Here is a 9,659-nt window from a genome sequence, read left to right as displayed (position 1 = left end):
AGGTAAGATTCCAAAACGGTTAGGTTAGATTAAAAAAACGGTTAGGTTAGATTCAAAAACTGTTAGGTTAGATAAAAAACGGTTAGGTTAGATTAAAAAAGGGTTAGGTTAGATTAAAAAAGGGTTAGGTTAGATTAAAAAAGGGTTAGGTTAGATTAAAAAAGGGTTAGGTTAGATTAAAAAGGGTTAGGTTAGATTAAAAAGGGTTAGGTTAGATTAAAAAGGGTTAGGTTAGATTCAAAAAGGGTAAGGTTAGATTCAAAAAGGGTAAGGTTAGATTCAAAAAGGGTAAGGTTAGATTCAAAAAAGGTAAGGTTAGATTAAAAAAGGGTAAGGTTAGATAAAAAAGGGTTAAGTTAGATTAAAAAGGGTTAGGTTAGATTCAAAAAGGGTAAGGTTAGATTCAAAAAGGGTAAGGTTAGATTCAAAAAAGGTAAGGTTAGATTCAAAAAGGGTAAGGTTAGATAAAAAAGGGTTAAGTTAGATTATAAAAGAGTTGGGTTAGATAAAAAATGGTTAGGTTTAACAAAAAAGGGTTGGGTTAGATAAAAAAGGGTTAGTTTCTATTAATTATATTTTTGTTCGAAACAGCATTTCATAAATTGAAATGAAACAATATATTCAGTTGTAAATTCATATTTATTAAACAATTCCACAAGAAATCAGTGTAAAAATATTAAAATACTTAAAATTCAATACTAGAGAAAAATAAATTCATTCCTATAGAAATTGAAAGCAATAAAACAATAATTCTGATTTTAATTCAAATAATAAATTTTGAAATAAAACGTTAATCTCATTAATTAGACATTTAAAGAAAAAAGTCTTAGGACAAGCCTTCAAACGCCCTTGTTACATTCGTTCCTACAACCTTTCGTCTTTTAGTACGTTAAAATTGATTAAAAATCTTATTGTAAAGTTATAAGGGATAGTTTACGGTAAACAAAATTGAGTGTCACTAAGGCTTCCTTCACAACGAAAGAGCGTTCACCACAATCTACCCTAAATCTAAGTTCTTCAAATATTTTCCAAACTATTCAGTTTAGCGAGTTAGTAACATGTCTCCCTTTAACTTTACCCTATACAATAAGAAAATCTCCACATAACGACTTTCCTCAAATTCGATCATCATTCAGTATACAGATCTAAGACCCACGGTCTTTATTTAAAATACTAAGAGAGCTACTACCCTTGTTAGAAGTGATTATATTAGTAATTTTCGGTATGAATTTTCACTTTAAATAATGCTGTTTGCAATGCTGTACAAAAATAATTCGCTGTGTAATTTTTGCAAACGTAAATACACTGAAGTAGCATTACTAAAACTTGAAAATGATGACCTAAAGGGTTTTTTTTATCTGTTTGAATGACATTATATAATCAAGAAAATTCATACTCCGTAAAATTACTATTCATTGTGACTTCTACGATACATAAAACTACGACATATGACTAGTTGCTAGGCGTGTTCCCTTACTATAAATGACTTCCCTAGTCCAATACTGGGCAGCTAAGCAAAACATTATTAATAATAACATTTAATAAACATCTGTTAACAAAGCTCTAGCATAGCCTCGTAAGCTTCAAATTAGTATACATTAAAAACCTTGATATATAGAAAAAAATTTCAAAATGAAATGTGGCTCAATTAGCTGCTAACTAAAGCTGAAATAAAAATAAAACTCGTAACATTTCAAGTTGAATGAAAACTATGGTTGCCATTGACAACATTATAAAATTTATTAACACATTAAAATAATTGTTTCACTGATAAAATAATACTGAAGGGGAACACAACACACTCAAAACCATATCGATTAAAACTACAAAAATATACAGAAAAAAAAAAATCAATGCAATTAAATAAAATTAACCATAATTTTACATTTATATTCGACTAAAATTCATAGCCTTAATGTAATTTCTAAAAGTTTTGGGAGACCTACGTGAGAAGATTATAAAATGCTGCCTATTATTTATAATAAAAAAAGAATAAAATACTTCAAACAAAATAAATGTCAAAAGTTACTATTTACGTCCGATTGGCATATTTTGGAAGGGATTTTGGCGCCACAATTACACTTTACCGTAGTTTATTATTTATGGATTTTATTTCCATTTCTTTTATCTAGTTCGTTATTATTTTAGATTATTTTTTTATTTATAATCCTCTCACGTTACGTTGAAATACTTAATGTTATCATAATATTTGGACATAATTTTTAACGTTAAACATTTACACCTATATAAAATCTGCCGACATTAAATATAATGTGATTGATTAATGATTACACCTCTATTCTGCTCGTACCTACCCGTAGTACAGGAATGTACAAAAATATAATTGTTCATTAATCACAGTTTATAATAATAATTATAATTGATGAAATATCCTATTTATGACAAATGTTTTTGGCAGTTATTTTTATAAATAACATAATATAATTTAGTTTCCTAATGGGAGAAAGCCACTTTAGAAAAATATATCAAAGCTGCATTATGATGAGCTATTAGTACGTTGACAGAGATCAGTTCATCGATACAATGACCTATACAATCTGTTTTTTGTAGTTATACCAAAAGATGTATGAGAATCATTAAAAAACGAAACATTACATAATTCCACTACGACTATAAAAAAGGCTAATTAACAACTTAAGTATTTTATATTCAACTGATTGTCCGAAAGTAAGACGATCCCTGTTTCAGTTACTACTTACTGATCTAAGTACGTAGTCGTTAAATGAGTCATGTCAGGGGCTTTTGGCGGCTTAATAGTAACCCTGACACCAGGGTTGATGGGATTGGTAATCAACCTCACAACCCACACGATAGAAGAAGAGTATTTTATATTTAATTTATATGGAAATACTGTCCGAGTGACGTCTGTGCTCTTTCTAAGACCAAAAACATTTGTCATATTTCCCTACGACTCTAAACTGGATAAAAACTGTAAAAATAAGCAAGTTTGTGATGTGGCCACTAACGGACAAAGTGGTTCCATGGTGAACTACGTATTTGTGCGTAAAATTTGGCAATAAGGCATTGGCTTCCGAAGGTAATACATTTTATTCTATCTAAGATGAAATGTTTATAACCAGACACGAGGGAAAACGTCAAAGTTCTAAAATATAGATAGTAAGGGTGGCTAGAGTGGTAGTACTATTAATACAAAACAAAGACTGAAAAAGTATCTAAATTCCACACAAAAATATGGCTCAACGACATAGATCACCATTATATTCGAATTTGGGTCCCAGTCAGAGGTACTAACATCACAAGATGAACTAAGTACCCACATCTCACCGAGCTTTGTTAGGCCAAGGTATCGCCGTCTATAATGGTCGAGCCAAGTGTTAGTGAAAACTGCTCTTAAGATAAATTGATAACTTATTAGTGCAAGTCCGGTAGAGATATAAAAAAGACAATATAAATAAGTATTAAAAATTTACAATAAATCAATAGTAGGTGTGCCTTGCAAGGCGTCACATGTACGATAAGCTGCAAAAGTCCAATCAGTTTCTTGCAAAGTAATAAATTAACTGGTTGCACTTAAGACCTCCTGGTAATAGACGAAAAACACCTACAAAAACATAAATTTTATAATTATGAGAACTAATCATAATAATAATAATCATAATTTCGCTACTGTTTACAAATAATTCGCTGGGCTCAGTGACTGAACTTTAGCTCTTTGATTGTACCTACTAACTAAGTACCACCTTATCTCTGTATTTTGTGTCCATTGTGCTCAATAAAGTATTTTATCTATCTATCTATCACCTTCTGTTTTTGTGGCTTGCAATAATAGAGGAGAGAAAATAAAGCACTAAGTATTAAATTTACGTTTTCTCATAATTTAGTTTAGCCAATCTAAAGCCCTTTTCCCTTGTATCTGAAATTCTAAACAACAACGCGGATTTGAAGCCTAAGCTAAGGCCACCCTCTACTACTTAATACCGTTAATAATACCTACTTTCTGTTCCTTTCATAATTAACAATTATTATCTTTTAAAAGGCCATACTGTTATATCGTACAGTGTTCTTTCTATAAAGTGATAAACTGATATTAGTTCTTATCATCATCATCACTAATTTAAGAGCCACGCTCTTGTCGGTGTAGCATTCTCCATGCTACTTTTTAGAGAAAAATAAGACAGTGGTTTCCCTCTTGCCTTCCGCAGTATCTGACGCGAATGGGACGGCGCCCAGAGTAGTTTATTTCAAAGCCGTACTAGGACTCCTATCCTCCGCCTCTGAATAGTTCTTTTTAGTTCTTATATTAGAGTAATATTGAAGCAGATTTCGTAAACACTCAAATCGCATCAATAGTTTCTTTTCAATTTTCATTTAATATAATAAGTATAGTCTTTACCCTACTAGAAATACAATCGGAAAGAGGATTTAGTCCTTATATTCATAAATTGATTAATATACTCCGCTTTATTATAAAACAAAGACTAACAAGATAAAAAAAGAACAACTCTTTTTTTTTAATACAGAAAAAAGATTACTATGTGTAGTGCCGTTTCTTTCAGCCTCCGGATTAGTTACAGGGGATCCGTTTTATAGCTTTTTTGTGTAGTATTGAACACAGCGCCATCTCGCCTTGATCGATGGAAGGTCCGTGAGCATCGACTTGCTATCGTTGGGCTCCGCAGTCGACGACTTTCCACCAGTAACCGGAAGATGGCGTGTGCCGATATTATACGGAAGGCTATATCTTGGAGTCCCTTGTCAAGTAGCTGCTGAAGAATGTTGGTGTCAATATTTAATACACATCGGGAATTTTCGGTCAGTCTCCTGTCCTTGGATTTGTTAATAAGTTGCATTTTGGGTGTGCGACGGTGGCGTCATCTAACGGACGATTGAGGTTGTACTGGCTTTGTCCGTGACGTAGGCGTTGAATTGGGCGACTTATATAGTCCTGCGCCTGCGAGCTGCCGCATTCCCCAGACAGCGCTCCGCCGAGCGGGTGTGTCCACACCTTCGATTTTTAGTGTGAATTTCGGGTGAGAATTTGTCTTTATAATGCGTTATAGCATTTTAATCGTAATTATCAGTGTCGATATATGTTGTCATTGTTTTTCTTTTAGGCGGTTTATAAGCGTGTGACCGGTGGCCCGCAACTCCGTCGCACGCGCCGCCAAATCTTCGTAAATTTTTATTCTGGTAAGTAAGTTATACATTTCTGTCATCTGTCGTGACTCGTGAGTGTTAGTGTTTGCGGTCAGGATTCTAATGTGCGATTTGTTCCGAATAGGTGTGGTTTTGGTGTCCGTGGCGTGGACACGTTGCTCCGCCATTTTGTCCCAGCGTCGTGGCATCGACGTCATCGTACGTTGGCCGCATACGTGGCTTCTCGACCTCCGACAGGTGAGTCTTTTCATATGATTTTGGGGAGTTAGTTAGGTTGTGCCTCCGCCCCTAGAGGTTTAATTTACCCCTGTGCGTTTTGTCCGCAGGAGGTGTTTTGCGAAGGTGTTTTGTGACGGCTGTTTTACGAAGGCTGTTCTGTTCTATGACGGGTGTTTTGTACAGCTGTTCTGCTACAGCTTATTGGTAGCTGCTCCTAGTCGGCTCGGCTTCCTTCCCGCCGCCGAGGGCAAACGAGCTAGGGAGGTTTTTATAATACCTTTCTTATTTTTTTTTAATAATGCTTAACGAATGACCAGTGGCCTTGAATACCTGGAATGTACCCTTAGGATTTAAAAGTTCCAAATACCTATTTATGTTTTTGTGTAACTTTGGTTCTCTTAGTAATTAATAAATTTAAGTACTTAAACCCATGTCTTACATTTTATTTCTTCATACATCCATTTTTCATCTTCATCATCATCTCTTCATTAAATTTTAAACATTACATGGCGCCCGATTACTGAGGTCTATAGGTTCAGGGTACGCCCCCGGTCTTCGGTCTTTCGCTCGAGGATCGGCTGGTCATTCGTTGTGTATTTTTTTTTTTTGTAACGTGTAAAAAGAACAAATTGTGTGGTGGTGGTGTTTCTTCATTTACCCCCTAGTGAATAAGATTTATCGTATTCATATTGATGTGTGCTTTAAACGAAACAAGTTAATTTACATTTACCTACAAACTATTTTGTATAACTGTGTTTTTAAATTTACATTTGCATTATATATTTCTTTTGCTTTGCATACTTTTAAAGTTTGGACTTTGAACTCGTATAGCATTTAATAACATCACATTGTTAAAAAAAAATTTATACTGCGTTGCAGCTATTTTTCTGTATTATTAAACTTCTTTAATTGTTTCTTAAAATTTTGAGCTTACTTTTTTGTTTTTATCACAAATTTGCTTTTATAAAACAAAACATTATATACCCTACAAAGGTTTTATTTTAATGTAACTTTAAATTTTTAACATTCTTGAGTAAAATTATTATTGTTGCTAGTTTACTGCTTAGCTTTGCTATACAGCTTTTTTCTTCAAAATTTTATGAAACTTGGCGTGAGTTTAGAATTATATTTTTGTTTTATACCCTCAAGGTTTATTTACAATTTGTAAATTCTTTCAAATTATGCAACAATTCATAAAATCATTTCGGCCTAATTTAAATTAAACATTTAACTTGCTGTCTAGTAAAATTATAGTTCTTGGTTGTATAACCACGGCTATACATAAGTACCTACATGCTTGTTATCTGTCTTGCATTCCTTTTGAGCTTATAGCAAATAAACTGGTTTTGTTTTTTTATACGCTCGTTAGTATTACGTGGTACAATCTTTTATTGTTGAGCTATTGTTTGCTAAATAGTTTTGTATTCTATTACCGGATAATTTCTAATCTTTTCAATTGGATTAAATACGATATATAAATAACATTTATACATTGTTAGTTTTACAAATAACTTACTTTTTTACATTTGCATTTTGTTTATTTGCATTTATTTTTACTTTTCACGTAGGTATTTAGTTAATGAAAATATACTTTGATTATTTTTTCTTTAAAACTTAGTACTTAGTTAAATCTTTGTTAAAGTACATTGGTCATTCATTTTTTTTAAACATGGCATTGGAAGAACGTTCAATTAAATTGCATCTATTACGTAAAGATGAAATAGTTTACGAGGTATTATTTCGTGGTGCAGGGCCACCACTTGTACTATACATCTTCACATTTTGAAGGTGTGGGTACACCGGCAGCGTTGGGGAATCACTTAGGTTAGGTTGTCTTTTAGGTTACTTGTTGTAGGAGCCGATTTACTGGTGGACGCGCGGCCGCTGTGGGGCTCGCCGCGTCGCCACTGGCGAATTGTGGCCTATTATATTGTTGACGGTGAACGTGTGGGTATTCCCTAGGTTCCCCACACTGCCACTGTCGACATATCCAGTTATTATTATTATTTTTTTTTATTTTTTTTTCTTCTTTATAACTTTATTCCCGAGCAGCTTGCGGGTGGACGCGCGGCCACACCGGCGGCACGCCGCGCCGCCATCAACAAGTTGGGTCGATTTTTTTATATTTTTTTTTTTTCTCTTTTTTTTGTTTCGCGTTAGGTAGGGATTAGTACCTAATCGTGTGGTTTGTTGATGGTTGGGGTCGAGCACTCACCAATAGTAAGGTGAGGTCACTTCCCCGCCGTTTTAGGATGTTGAGGGAGTGGTAGTTGTGACTGATGGCTGTTGAAGTCATTAGTGTTTATTGATGGTTGGGGTCGAGCACTCGCCAATTGTAAGGTGAGGTCACTTCTCCACCATTTTGAGATGTTGAGGGAGTGGTAGTTGTGACTGATGGCTGTTGAGTCATTAGTGTTTATTGATGGTTGGGTTCGAGCACTCGCCAATTGTAAGGTGAGGTCACTTCTCCACCATTTTGAGATGTCGAGAGAGTGGTAGTTGTGAGTGATGGCTGTTGAAGTCATTAGTGTTTATTGATGGTTGGGGTCGAGCACTCGCCAATTATAAGGTGAGGTCACTTCCCCACCATTTTAAGATGTTGAGGGAGTGGTGGTTGTGACTGATGGCTTTTGAAGTCGTTAGTGTTCGTTGGTGGACGTAGTTATTGCTACGGACACGTATTGTTGTTGTAATGAGTCATTGCGACTTGCTTACCGACATGTTTTTGGTGCTCGTGTGCGCGCTATTGATGCGATTTCTTGGATGCGAACTATTTCTTGGATGCGAAGAATTTCTTGGATGCTATCTGATGTTGTTGTGCTCATGGTGAGCACAGGTGGTTTATGTGCCGTCTCGGCAAGTTTTTAAGTTGTGCGGCCTCTGCCGGCAATGGCATTTTTGCCTTTATTTTTTTTTCTATTCTTTTTAAGTTTTTTTTGTATTTCTAGGATTTTCTTTTTTACTGTTTTTACTGAATGGCATTTTTTGCCTTTATTTATTTTCATTGCTATAGTTTTACTTTTTTATTTTTTTGGATTATTTTTTTTCTTCGACTTTATCTTGAATAGCATTTGTGTCTGTTTTTTTTTTAATTTTTAAAGTTATTTCTCTTTCAAGTTAAACTTGAATATTTTTGTTGAAGTTTGAGTTTTGGTTTGTTTGAGGGATCAGCTGGAGGGCCAGCTGGGATTTCCTCGTTTGTTTTATTTTTTTTAATTATTTTTTTTTTTCACTCGGAAATCCTTTTGGGTGGGGAGGTATTGTAGTGCCGTTTCTTTCAGCCTCCGGATTAGTTACAGGGGATCCGTTTTATAGCTTTTTTGTGTAGTATTGAACACAGCGCCATCTCGCCTTGATCGATGGAAGGTCCGTGAGCATCGACTTGCTATCGTTGGGCTCCGCAGTCGACGACTTTCCACCAGTAACCGGAAGATGGCGTGTGCCGATATTATACGGAAGGCTATATCTTGGAGTCCCTTGTCAAGTAGCTGCTGAAGAATGTTGGTGTCAATATTTAATACACATCGGGAATTTTCGGTCAGTCTCCTGTCCTTGGATTTGTTAATAAGTTGCATTTTGGGTGTGCGACGGTGGCGTCATCTAACGGACGATTGAGGTTGTACTGGCTTTGTCCGTGACGTAGGCGTTGAATTGGGCGACTTATATAGTCCTGCGCCTGCGAGCTGCCGCATTCCCCAGACAGCGCTCCGCCGAGCGGGTGTGTCCACACCTTCGATTTTTAGTGTGAATTTCGGGTGAGAATTTGTCTTTATAATGCGTTATAGCATTTTAATCGTAATTATCAGTGTCGATATATGTTGTCATTGTTTTTCTTTTAGGCGGTTTATAAGCGTGTGACCGGTGGCCCGCAACTCCGTCGCACGCGCCGCCAAATCTTCGTAAATTTTTATTCTGGTAAGTAAGTTATACATTTCTGTCATCTGTCGTGACTCGTGAGTGTTAGTGTTTGCGGTCAGGATTCTAATGTGCGATTTGTTCCGAATAGGTGTGGTTTTGGTGTCCGTGGCGTGGACACGTTGCTCCGCCATTTTGTCCCAGCGTCGTGGCATCGACGTCATCGTACGTTGGCCGCATACGTGGCTTCTCGACCTCCGACAGGTGAGTCTTTTCATATGATTTTGGGGAGTTAGTTAGGTTGTGCCTCCGCCCCTAGAGGTTTAATTTACCCCTGTGCGTTTTGTCCGCAGGAGGTGTTTTGCGAAGGTGTTTTGTGACGGCTGTTTTACGAAGGCTGTTCTGTTCTATGACGGGTGTTTTGTACAGCTGTTCTGCTACAGCTT

At 35.8% G+C, this 9,659-nt stretch overlaps 1 protein-coding gene across 3 annotated transcripts in view; it reads right to left on the bottom strand.

Annotated features, from left to right (window-relative positions):
• Positions 1-1,615: 1,615 nt before the first annotated feature.
• LOC126378015 (kinesin-like protein KIF21A) overlaps positions 1,616-9,659 on the bottom strand; it is a 114,394-nt gene continuing 106,350 nt past the window's right edge. For 2 of the 3 annotated variants that reach the window (XM_050026044.1, XM_050026065.1), the window contains one exon: positions 1,616-4,513. The gene's annotated coding sequence lies outside the window, so the exon portion shown is untranslated. The remainder of the gene's footprint in view (positions 4,514-9,659) is intronic. The other variant, XM_050026054.1, reaches the window with a different exon arrangement.

This window comes from Pectinophora gossypiella, chromosome 2 (assembly GCF_024362695.1).
Source record: "Pectinophora gossypiella chromosome 2, ilPecGoss1.1, whole genome shotgun sequence".
In the NCBI taxonomy this organism is placed as follows: Eukaryota; Metazoa; Arthropoda; class Insecta; order Lepidoptera; family Gelechiidae; genus Pectinophora; species Pectinophora gossypiella.
This window is presented reverse-complemented; position numbering and strand designations above follow the sequence as displayed.